This window comes from Aedes albopictus, chromosome 2 (genome assembly GCF_035046485.1).
Source record: "Aedes albopictus strain Foshan chromosome 2, AalbF5, whole genome shotgun sequence".
NCBI lineage: Eukaryota > Metazoa > Arthropoda > Insecta > Diptera > Culicidae > Aedes > Aedes albopictus.
Genome location: NC_085137.1, coordinates 194823786 through 194836821, shown reverse-complemented (window position 1 = coordinate 194836821; position 13036 = coordinate 194823786). Strand labels below are relative to the sequence as shown.

Sequence of the window (13036 nt, the reverse complement as noted above, 5' to 3'; positions counted from 1 at the left end):
ACCATCACCTTGCCGTAACCCTCTGCGAGATTCGAAGGGACTCGAGAGTGTCCCTGATACTCGAACTACGCACATCACTCGATCCATCGTCGCCTTGATCAACCGTATCAGTTTATCCGGGAATCCGTATTCGTGCATAATCTGCCATAGCTGTTCTCGATCGATTGTATCATACGCCGATTTGAAATCAATGAACAAGTGATGTGTGGGCACGTTGTATTCGCGGCATTTCTGCAACACCTGGCGGATGGCGAACAACTGGTCCGTTGTAGCGCGTTCACCCATAAATCCAGCCTGATATTGCCCCACGAACTCTCTTGCAAACGGTGATAGACGGCGGCATAAAATTTGAGAGAGTATTTTGTAGGCAGCGCTCAGTAGTGTGATCGCGCGGTAGTTTCCGCAATCCAACTTGTCGCCCTTTTTGTAGATGGGACACACGATACCTTCCATCCATTCCTCCGGTAATACTTCCTCCTCCCAAATCTTGGTAATGACCCAGTGTAGTGCTCTCACCAGTGCTTCTCCACCGTATTTTAGAAGCTCGCTTGGTAGTTGATCTGCTCCAGGGGCCTTGTTGTTTTTCAACCGGCCAACCTCCTCCTCAATCTCTTGAAGGTCCGGGGCCGGAATTCTTCCGTCCTGTGCACATACTCCTAGATCTGTTACCACGCCACCTTCGGTACTTGCAACGTCGCCATTGAGGTGCTCATCGTAATGCTGCCGCCACCTCTCGACCACCTCACGCTCGCTCGTGAGAATATTTCCGTGATTATCTCGGCACATGTCGGCTTGTGGCACAAAACCTCTGCGCGAGCGGTTCAGCTTCTCGTAGAACTTTCGTGTGTCCTTAGCGCGGTACAGCTCTTCCATCGCTTCGCGATCTCGTTCTTCCTGCTGGCGCTTCTTCATCCGGAAGACTGAGTTCTGCCTGTTCCGCGCCTGTTTGTAATGTGCCTCATTCGCTCTCGTACGGTGTTGCAGCATTCTCGCCCATGCTGCATTCTTCTCGTTTTTCTAATGTTCACATTCGCCGTCGTACCAGTCGTTTCTGTGATTCGGAGTCGCGAAGCCTAGTGCTGTAGCCGAGGTACTACCTATGGCGGATCGGATGTCCCTCCAGCCATCTTCAAGTGTAGCTGCGCCAAGCTGCTCTGGGGCTGTCCATAAACCACGTGGTAATTTTTTTGGGACTTTTGAACCCCCCCGCGTGGTCATTAGTCCATACAAAAATTTTTATTCGTCCATACAAAATGGTCATCGGCCGAAACCCCCCCCCCCCCCCCCTATGACCACGTGGTTCATGGACAGCCCCTCTTCCGTTGGTAGGGCCACTGCTAACTGCTGCGCGTAGTCTTGAGCCACTTCTACGTTACGAAGTTGCTCGATGTTGAGCCGCGGCGTTCGACTTCGACGCGTGGTGATAACTGTCGAAAGTTTTGAGCGCATGCATACGGCGACTAAGTAGTGATCCGAATCTATATTCGCACTGCGGTATGTGCGGACGTTGGTTATATCTGAGAAGAATTTACCGTCGATTAGAACGTGGTCGATTTGGTTTTCTGTTTGATGGTCGGGTGATCTCCATCCCGTAACGTGGGTAGATCACCTTAGAACGGTGCGTTACGGTGTAAGATCTACCACACTGCATCAAATTTTAATCTTGCTATTTTCCTCCCTAAAGTGGTAGCATTGCAGATTAAAATTTGATGTACTTTTTTGTTGTTTTATTTTATGTTTTGTTTTTAACTGCTAATAAACATTTTGTTTCAGGGGGATTCAGGTAATTTTACTGTATAATAATACCATTTTTGAAAAATAGTAACTGTAACGAGCGTATCACTTATGCCTTATCCAGTATTTATTTATTAATCCTTTATTCTTTTTTCAGTGAATCTTATCACCATAGCTGGCGCATTACTCATTTTTTAGCAATTTACCGTACACAGCATCATATTTATATATGCGAACATGTTTAAATATCTATATCGTTATCTGGAAGCGTTTGGTACGGGAGGTCCACGCTTCCATCTTTCCCCTCGATTTCAAAGTGTAGAATGTTTTCAAATATTGACTATGTTGAAATCGTTTTATCCCTTGAAATCTTCTCTGCGGTAAATGCTGCGCAGTTGGCCTGGCCGTTAGACAAGAAAAATGATAGACTTGAAAAGTCTTCATTTTCCAGGATGCATTCAAGTAATGGCTGCGTTAGTGTGAGATTAGATTAGATTAGATTAGATGGTCGGGTGATCTCCAGGTGGCTTTGTGGATATCTTTGCGGGGGAAGAAGGTGCTTCGGACTACCATACCACGGGAGGCTGCAAAGTTTACGCATCGTTGGCCGTTATCATTCGATACGGCGTGCAGGCTGTTTCGCCCGATTACCGGTCTGTACATTTCCTCCCTTCCTACCTGCGCGTTCATATCGCCGACTACGATCTTCACGTCACGCGGCGAGCAACCATCGTATGTTTGCTCTAACTGCGCGTAGAACGCTTCTTTCTCGTCATCGGGTCTCCCTTCGTGTGGGCAGTGGACGTTGATGATACTGTAGTTGAAGAAACGGCCCTTAACTCACAACATGCACATCCTTGCGTTGATCGGCTGCCTCCCGATTACACGTTGTCGCATCTTGCCCAACACTATAAATCCTGTTCCCAGTTCATTGGTGGTGCCACAGCTTTGGTAGAAGGTAGCCGCTCGATGCCTGCTTCTCCACACTTTCTGTCCAGTCCAACAAAGTTCCTGCAACGCCACGATATCGAAGTTGCGGGGATGTAGTTCGTCGTAGATTATCCTGTCACATCCTGCGAAACCTAGTGACTTGCAATTCCATGTTCCAAGTTTCCAATCGTAGTCCTTATTTCGTCGCGTGGGTCTTTGCCGATTGTATCGAGTCGTATTTTCTCCTATGTTATTCGCAATGGCCAATGGGGATTTTTACGGGTGGCTTATTGGGCCTACGCCAACACTCCTGTCTCGCCGGAGGGCCATCGTGCCAGTTCTGTTTAACGTCCCAACCAACACTGGGACGACCACGCTGATGGGGCTACCACCTTGGATCTAGCTGGGAGTGGTGCAGCGTTTCTTACTCAGCCGCCGGATGCCAGTACAGACGCTGTTTGAGCCGCACCTCCTTGGTGAACAGACACTCGGATCGTACCTCCTCAATCTAGCTGAAGTCAGAAGGACAACAGTGCCCAGGCTGCACTACCAGCTAAGCACACAACCCTTAGCTGGCGGTCTTTGTCATCGCTTGACCCGTGGAAGCATGAGGTAGGAACTTGTGAGGACCAGAGCTATATTGGACGCTCTCCTTATCGACTCACCGTTTTGCAGCCCAATCTAAGTGTGTAAGTTATTTAGCTATCCCCACAAGTTCCTCATCGGACACTCTCCCCTCATCGCCAGCCCTAGTTCTTAGCGGTCCTAGTGAAGGCGGCCAAGAACTAGTATCATGACGCGGAAAGAGCATCTCGGCTATCCCCTCCAACATCTCTGGAGACTGCTCTGTAATCTAAGTACTAGCAATCATGATTGAGTACCAGAGCTATATAAGACGCTTTTTCTAGGTTATTGACTCGCGTTATCCATTGCCCATCAATAAATGTAAGACCTGTAAGACAGTATAAATTATAATAAAAACAAAGTAAGATTTGCCGTGATGCATGTTCTACAATCACTACTGATTGGGAACAGCTGCAGCGGTACAATTTCGAACAGCATTAGCACCATACATATTCCGCCGAGTTTGACTGATGGTGTTGGTCCCCATCCATCGCGAGTCGGGCCGTGTGTTGGTCGCAATGTGCCCACTCACAAATCTACCCCACACACAAGAAAAGGCGGTGCGGTGTGGTGCAGTCCCGTGGTATTATTGTGGCGGCACAGAGGTGGCGGTGGCGGTATGCCCGATCCACAGTAATGACGTAAATAAACACGGTCCAAAGTCCACCCGGCAAACTCGTTTTATCTTCAGTGGAATTCTGCGCGCTATCTGTGGTCTTTGCGGGCATGGCGGTCATGTACGGAACCGCGATGATCAAGTGTAAGCGTGTGTAAGGTTCCGGTAGGGTTTAACGTTGAGCTTACGTGGAGGCTTTGGAGGAGGATGTTATTTTGACTGTTTCGTTCTTTCTTTTTATTTTTGCTTGCTGGATGGAATATTTTGATGATCTAACATGTTTTGCTGTATTTCGTTGCGGGCTAGTTCTAACAGGATTGGCAATTTTAAGTTTTTTTTTATCTATGTTTACCTACTACTGTGACTACTACTGTGAAATGTTTCCATCTTCGAACGAAATTGATTTCGCTGGTTCAAATTGTTTGAATAAATCTAATGTTGTCAGTATAAGAAATCAGACTTTGCTTACACAAACATCGATTAGTTTATAACAAAAAAATGCGATCACAATGTGTTCATAGTTTAAGCATTGAGTTTTGTACCATGATAATAATAGATTGTATTTGTAAGAAGTCAAAAGAAATTTTGAGATATGATTAATACAAAATGACAGTATGGACATACTTCCAACTATATCTCGTTGTCGCTTGATAGTAAATTTAAGAAGTCGAACAAGTTGCAATCAGTTTTTGTGGTTTTAAGTTTCGCACGTAATTGCTAAATTTTCCACTGTCGATCAATGTGATTAACACTGCAAAATAGTCAACGTGGAAAATTCCTACTTCCTATCGTGGCAGCTGCTTTATCTGCAAACAAATTATTTCCTGGTTGTTATTCAGTAACAACAAGAGACTGCTCAGATACAATTCATTCGTAGATTGCTACGAAGGAGAATAGCCAATTCATACTCCAAAAACCGCAAAAGTTCAGTGCTCCACCATCGCTCATATCAGATTTCAATCAATCCAACCATTATTATAAAAATAGCCATTTGTCGTTATTTGACTAGAAAACCACTTTAAAGCGGAACGCGTCGCAGGAAATTGAGTCCACGAGAGTTTCGCTTTTCACGGATAGGTGCATTAGTCAAGGTTTTTCTTCATAGCTCACTGCCACTGGTGATGATGATGATGATGATGGAGCCGCACCACGCTAGGAGAACAGTGCCACAGCAAGCACTGTAGTAGCGTTTCAAACTGGCACTATGGGGCACTAGTTCATAAGTTAGCTATAATTTAGAAGTGCATTGTAGAGACACCAGCCAGCAGCGAGCGACCTTTTGTCAACAGGACCGGTTGTCATACTTCTCGGCGAGCTGCCGACAACGAACTGGTACCAGGGTTGGTAGCGAGTCACTTTTTTGGTGACTTGGTTTCCAACCCAAGTAACACACTTGTCACAAAAGAGTCACGGCAGCGTAGGTTTTTGTCAGAAGAAGAAGTCACTGTGATTTACTTCTAGCAAGTATGAATTTATTTGTTAGAAAAAAGTCACAGTGGCTTCTGCGCAACTATAACCTGCTCTACTGTGGATATCCTGTGACAAATTCTTTCCAAGTAACAAGCAGGTCATTGAGCCATCACGTCGAAAATTCAAATGTTTTTTACCCTACCCAGATAATCAGTAAGCATTTAAAATAGCATTTATTCAGCATTATAGTAGTCTTTACGACAAGGCGTTTAATGCTATTTGACCGTACATGCGCCTATAGTGCTATCCCACAGCAGGTTTTGGCAAAATAACGGGCTGTCTCAGTGCTGCACCTTCAGGAACGTCGTACCAAAATGTCAAAGAAGCGTAACGCCTCGTCGAGCAAAACAAAACAAAAATAGCTTAACGTCTGCTTCTCGCTCTCTCAACGTTCCCGCTTCCTCGCCTTTGCACACTCCAGCTGATGTTATGTGGATTTTTTTGGCAAGTTTTCGTAGTTTTTGGGAATTGCACTTACGATCCGAAGATTACTCAGTTATGTTTGCTGTTTAAGTTCTCCACGCTCCAGGATGTGCTACAGCTGCTCCGATGGCGTGCGATGATTTTGTTCCCAATGTAAAGAATAGTTGGAAGACAGTTTCAGTTCCAACATCTAAAATTTGTTTTCAATTGTGTTCATTGTGTGTAAAGTATTTTCGTTCCCTCTTCCATTTGCAGCATATAATTTCCTCTTTCGACTAATATAATGATCCACCAAAGCATCAACTGATTCTGCAAATATTTTCCGACGAAATGAAAATAGAAAATTTTTGGTGGCCATGTTCTCATTTCCCAATCCGGACCAGCAGCAGCATCGTTTCGTGCTGACCTTTTGGATGAGTAAGGGAAAGATGAATAAGCAATTCAAAATTTGACAACAGATACATAAACTCGGCATAAACCCTGTAAGAAAGAGACAACATGCGCTGTCAAACACATAACTTGTCGTCCATACTCTTTGCTCGTAGCATTTGAAGAGCAGTTAACCCTTTATAAGGCCGAGAAAACTAGAAGAGCTATCATCGCATACTATTATGCAAATGATTATATACATGATTACATGTACAAATCAATTTTTGTTTAAAAGAAACTCTCAAAAATCTAGGTGGCAATATAGTTGCCACTGCCCGTTAACCCCAAAAACGAGCTTTTGAGGTGGCAATATAGTTGCCACTGCCCGTTTAGGCCACCAGCGCTGGTGGCAATATTCTTGCCACTGCCCGTTCAGGGTACTTTTCTTCTTTTGACTTCGACAAAAAGCCGGAAAAAAGATTTTAGAGTGGATTGGGGCTTAATCCATAATATAAACTGTATAGTTCAGCTCATGTCAACCCAGAATTTGATTATATCTTAAAATATTTACCAAATCTATAATTTTACAATAAGTTTGAGCTAATTTTCTTCACGCGGTCAAAATTAGCCATTTTTGAGACTACAAATGGCTCCTAAATTGTTGTTAAAGCTTTGTTTAGTACCAAAAAAATACCAGGCGTTGTTAGTAGTCCCAATTTTGCGTAAACCAAAAAAAAAGTTCGAAATAAATTGTTATAAAACAGAAAAAAATACAAACAGTAGGTGGCAATATAGTTGCCACTGCCTTATAAAGGGTTAAAAAGCATTCTGAATGCTTCCAAACGTAAACACCTGAAGCCGTTGAAATGCTAACTAACAGCCAAAAGCTTTTGAACAGCACAGGTTATGCTTATTCAAGGCAGTTATGCATTCCAACTGCTAATGTAGGGCAGCAAGCAGTTCAAATGCTTAATACGGTCTGTTGTACGGCTTATTCAAATGCTTAGCGGTTACCTGGGATACTTATACCCGCCCCCATCGAGAATTATCAGCAGTATTTTGCGATCAGAAACTCCGCCTTCGGCCCGCCTTCTTTTACCCTCTACTTCCCATCGGTGCTCTAGAGCACCACCGATTTTCGACAAACTAGAGACAAACGGAATCAGATGAATAGAATGCAATAGTTTTTAGAATATAATTCTCGCGTTTAATATCATATAGGCGTATGATACAATGATCGGTTTCTCTTCATCGACTTTCTCTTCGGATTATTCCGAGAAATACTACCAATATTCAGATGATATTTCGGTGTATTTCGGTAAATGGCGACTAGGACTAGCTTCTAAAGCAACAAAAACAACCGAAAATAATTTGCCGGCCAAGTCATTAACCAAAGAGAAAGTCGATGAAGAGAAATCGATCATTGTAGATACACCCGTATACTAAGCGCGAGAATTGTAATCTCATTACTACCTGTGAATATCATTTGGCATTTTTCAAAGGTAGTCCGTGACATTTACCTTACATATTAGAAATATAGCGGGTTTTCCGTGACTTTCTTGCAGAACTGGTCTAGCCGCATAAGTTTTTCATATACCATATTCTCAGTTTCATCTTCTAAAATGAGCTGTAGGTGGTTGAATTTAGATATGACGAAATGAATTTTCCAACACTGCTCATTAGGTAAACCCAACTTCCAAATTCTTGTTTCAATAGTGGAACTATTGATGAACAATCAAAATACTATTAATTTTTACTAAATTTTTTTCGTCGATTTCGAAAAATTTGGCCAATTTGCAATAATTTTTGTTCAAGCACTTTTTTCGGAAACGATTTCTTGGTATAGAAATAATCGTTCAAAGTCGTGGGAAGAAAAGGGTTAACGTCCACACCACGTAACCGTAGAGGACCACCGATAATATCACCGTCGTAGACACAGCGAATTTCGTTTGCGTTTGCAAGTTACGGGACCTAAGCTAGTTATATGATATAACTTATATCCCATTTCGTCTTTCCATTTAATTATAATTATACCATTTAGCGCTAGCTGAACAATTTTTTTAAATTGGTAGCAGACGAATACATTCACAGCAGTACTGAACCCTTTTCATTCTGTGGTAATTCCTCCTGATTGTATACAAGAAACGTGAAGGATCCGACACATACAACATATAACTTACCTTACCGGTCAGACTAACGCCTGAGTATCCTGTGCTGTACGTAGGAGTAGTCTCGTCTCCATTCTACTCGGTCCACGGCTGTGCATCTTCAGTTCCGCACTCTGCGAAGGGTCTGCAAATCGTCCTCCATCACCGAGAACGATTTTAATCAGGTCTTAATCTTTCTGGCAGCGAATTACTTATCAAATGCGTACGCTTTAGACATTTGGATTGCAAAAGTTTTACGTGACCATTACTTGTCCTATCCTTTTACCCAGTACTTATCAGATTGATTGATTTATCTTTATTATAGAGACTTTTAGCCCTTGGCTGGTTCGTAAAAATACAGAGTTTCAATTAGTACATAGTTTTGGGGTATATCTCGCTGTCTGTTGCTGTCGATGTTGTTTGGCCCGAGGGCCTCGCTAGCTCGGTTGCCATGACTGGGTGTCCGCGGCGGAGGGGGGTCTCTTCTTCCTCGTATCCGACCGTGGTGGTCGTAGGGGTGCGCTGGTTGAGTGGCTGGGTCGCTTGGGGTGGGGCTTACCACTCGGGTCCCGGGGGGTCCGAGAGTCCGAGGTGCCCACGACCGGGATGGATTCGTTGGTTGGTCCATGGGGAAACCCGAGGTGCTCCGTGGTTTGCGTTCTCGTGGGGGGGTTGGTGCCCGACCCCAGAGTTTTTCTGGGTACCCTTTCCTTCTTGATCGACCGGTTTGGTCGCGGTGACATGGTAGTTGGGTCGATTGCTTGAGGTGGGACTTACCACTCGGGTCCCGGGGAGACCGGGAGGTCCGAGGCGCCAACGACTAGGGGTGGCTTCATCGCTTGAATGTTTGGTTCATGGGGGCTCCGGAGAGTCCAGCGGTTTGTCTATTGTGTGGGATTGGGGCCCAACCTCATAGTTTTTCGTCTGAGGGGGCCCCTAACCCGGGGGGCCTTGTGGGGTGGTGTTAGTTATGTGGGTACCCGTGGTGGGGGCACCCTCTCCTCCTTATTCGACCGGATTAGTCGCGGTGACGTGGTGGCTGGGTTGTGTGGGCGCCCAAAGCGGGGCCATCCTTTCCTTCTAGATCGGCCGGCTTGATCACGATGACGTGGTGGTTGGGTGGGTGGGCCGCTTGGGGTGGGCCTTACCGCTCGGATCCCGGAAAGTCCGGGGGGTTCGAGGTGCCCATGGCCGGGGTGGTTTCATCGGCTGGGTAATTAATCCTTGGGTAAGCCCGAGGCGCTCGATGGTGTGCGTTCTCGTGGAAAGTTGGGACCCAAACCCAGAGTTTTCCGTCTGGGGGGACTCCAACCCGGGGAGTTCTGAACGGTAGTGTTGTGTGTGTGCCCGTGGCGGGGGCATTCTTTCCTCCTTGACGACCGGATTGATCGTGGTGTCGTGGTGGAGGGGTGGGTTGTTTGTAGTGGGACTTACCACTCGGATCCCGGGGAGTCCGAGAGGTCCGAGATGCCCACGACCAGGGTCCTTACGCCGATCGCGCAAATGTTGTCAAAGAGGCCAGCTTCCTTGAGGTAGTTGATTACTTGGCGCTCGTTGACTTTGTCGTTGCCCAGTGACCTGGGGACGTCTGTCACCTGGTGCGTCTGACGCAGGGCCTCGTAAACTGGGCAGGTGCACAAGAAGTGCTCGACCGTGTTTGGTGTGACACAGATTTTGCATTGTCGGTGGAAGCCGGAGCTGTTGGTGGTCATACTATGTGACACCCGAGTGTGTCCCGTTCTGAGCCGAGAGAGGACAGTTTGTTCCCGCCGGTTATGCAGGTCTTCACCGGGCCCCGTGGATGGTTTAGATTTCCGTAGGAATAGGATCCTGTCCCGCCTCCATTCGTCGGACCAGGACCGCCATATGGTGTCCCTGACCCACTTTTTCACGTCATCTGCTGGGGTTTTCGGTGTAAGGAGGGGACTGTTCCTGCCAATGCCAGCCAGCTCGTCGGCTCGCTCGTTTCCGCGAATTCCGCAGTGCCCGGGGATCCATATTAGAGCTGTCAGGTGTTCGGCGGAATCAAAGGCTGCCTGGACGCCCTGAATGAAGGGGTGTTTCGCTTTTGGGCTCTCGATTGCTGAGATAGCGCTCTGCGAGTCAGTCATAACAAGTACGGGTCGGTCTCTTGGGGCTGTTATTGCTTGGAAAATACCTGCAGCTTCAGCCGAGAAGACCGAACATTCCGCCGGGAGTCGGTAGCGTTGTTCAGGTTCGGTACCGTGAACTCCCACTCCCACTCGTTCGCCTACCTTGGAGCCGTCGCTGTACCGGATCGCCCAATTGTGGTACCGTTTCCTAATCCTTTCGTGGAAATGTGTCTGAACTTGCTGAGGTTGAGCCTGCCGTCTGAAACGTTTCTTGATCGTGTTGTCCACTTCGGGTGCCCTGGCCGACCAGCTTCTCGGCCCAAGCCGGTGGAGACCAGCCACCGGGGGAAGCGTGGCGTTGGCCGCGGTTTGGAGGACCAGGTTTGCTTGCTCGACGAGGAAGCAGCCTTGCTCGTTCTCCCGGGTTTTTTCCATTCCAGCTCGGGAAGGCGGAACGGGAGGTTGAAGTTTTGGCCCCGATCAGGGGGGACGGCGAATCTTGCGACTGCGGTGCGCGGAGATGGGTTGGCTTTAAGGAAGGGGATGGGGTAGTTCTCGATGGACGAGAGTCCGTAGAAGTAACCTGCCAGAGTTTCCGCGATAATTTGGGGGTCTCTAGTAGGCTGGCCGTTGACCGTTAGGCACATGCCTTTAACTCTTCGTTTGCCCTGCAATCCGTTTATTTTCTGCCATAGCTTGGCAGACGACTGCTGGTCGTTGATGGAGTCCAAAGATTCCTTCCACGACTTCTCCTTGGCTTCGCGGATTTCCTGGCGACAGGCGTTCCGCGCGTTTTTGTAGTTTTCGTTCGCTAGCGCTATGTCTGGGTGGTCCGGTGGGAGCCGGTCTTTCGTCCTTTTGAAGGCTCGGAGTGTCTTCCTTCAGAGTTTCACCGCCGCTTTGGTGGTTTCGTCCCACCAATGGATTGCGCGCTTCCCCGGTTTGGGGTTGGTTTTTGGGGTGGTCTGGCCGGCTGCCAGGATGATCGCACATGTGATTTCCTCCATTGAGGTGTGCGTTCCGGTCCCGATCTCTTCTTCGACGGCTGCTTGGAACGCTGCCCAGTCGGCTTTTTCGTAGAGCCACCGGGGTCGTCGGGTTGTTTCGGGTGGGCTGCTGTTGTTCAGGGTGATGATGATTGGTGAGTGGTCGCTGCCGTGGGGGTTCTCTACCGCGTGCCCCAGAAGGCGGGCGGAGATGCTCGATGGGGCTAGCGCGATGTCTATCGCCGTTTCGGTCGTTCCCCTCTGGAATGTTGGCGAACCATCGTTCAGAATAACGAGGTCGTTGGCGCAAGCAAACTCCATGACGCAGTTGCCACGGATGTTGTTCTTGCTGCCACCCCAAGCTTGGTGGCGTCCGTTAACGTCGCCGACGATTATGGCCGGTTCTGGAACCTGCTGAAGAAGGGCTTGGAGGAGGTTTTGCAGATCGGGGAGCTTTCCGTTGGGGAGGTACACCGACAGGACGGATACGGCGAATGGCAGGCCGAGTTTGACACCGACAATTGGAAGGTCCGTGTCGATGTCCAGTCGGGAAGCCGCGGTTTCGGCAGAGACGCCGATCGCTACGGAGTGGTAGATGGAATTGGCGGCCGTTTTGAACCATTTGTAGCGCTGCCTGAGGGTATTGTCCATGGCGCTTTCCTCAACTCGATGAACCTCCTGGAGTGCCAGTACCAGGGGCAGTTGGTCTTGAACTAGGAGTTCCAGGTCAGGGAGGTTGTTCCAAAAACCGTTCATGTTCCACTGCAAAATGAAGGTGGGTGATGCTCGATGGCGGTCCTGGATGAGGTGGGACTTACCGCTCGGGAGGCTAGTCCCGAAGTGCCCGAGCGGATTCTGTCTTCTGCTAGCGGTCTCTGTCGTATTTTTCGTCCATTTTACCAATAATAATAGTACGCCCAATTTTTTGCTGAAACAGAGTACAGTCAACTTTCGGTCGTTGGGCTACGTTTAGGTGGGCTACGTTTTAACTGGGCGCCCGTTAGGTGGGCTGGCCCAGTTAAAACGAAGTCAAACGTCACTTTTTGACGTGAAGCATGATTTTTAAAGGTTGGTAGCCCTGAATCTCTATTGTTAGAGATTATTTGACAGCTCAAAACTCAGCCCACCTAGTGAAAGTCTTTCACTAACTGGGCCACGAGTTTAGTGCAACGAACGAAATACATTCCAACATCTGCATGAACTGCTCGATCGACCACTCCATTTAGTTTGACGAACACGGAGCCCGCGGACACCAACTCATGGACCAACTCCATCGTCCATATCGCCGCCATTTTGGATCCATCCACGACCCAGTTGCCGTTATCGGTGGATACTCGGTACGGGTCCGCTAATGGCGATATCCGTCCCCTAACTCAGCAGTTGCTAGGCTACGTCACTGTGGTTCATCTTAACCCTAAAAGAGCGCCGTGAGTGTCCCATCGTCGAGTGTATGTAGTTCGCGTATTTCACTTGGCCTTCGTCTTACCATCGCCTACAAAGCTTGTTCCTTACAGTCCCATTACTTGTGTCCCGGTTCAAGACACCTGAAGTAAACTTCCGGTAGCTCGTGTATGTCCAGTGGACATACCGATCAGTCCACTTTAAGATTTTCTACTTTAACGGATTAGCTTTCACGACAGATAG

The 13036-nt window shown here is 47.6% G+C and overlaps 1 protein-coding gene across 1 annotated transcript in view; it reads left to right on the top strand.

The window, feature by feature from the left end:
* The window catches only part of LOC109429376 (carnitine O-palmitoyltransferase 1, liver isoform), a 102386-nt gene that overhangs the window by 42312 nt on the left and 47038 nt on the right, over positions 1–13036 (top strand). The window lies entirely within an intron of this gene.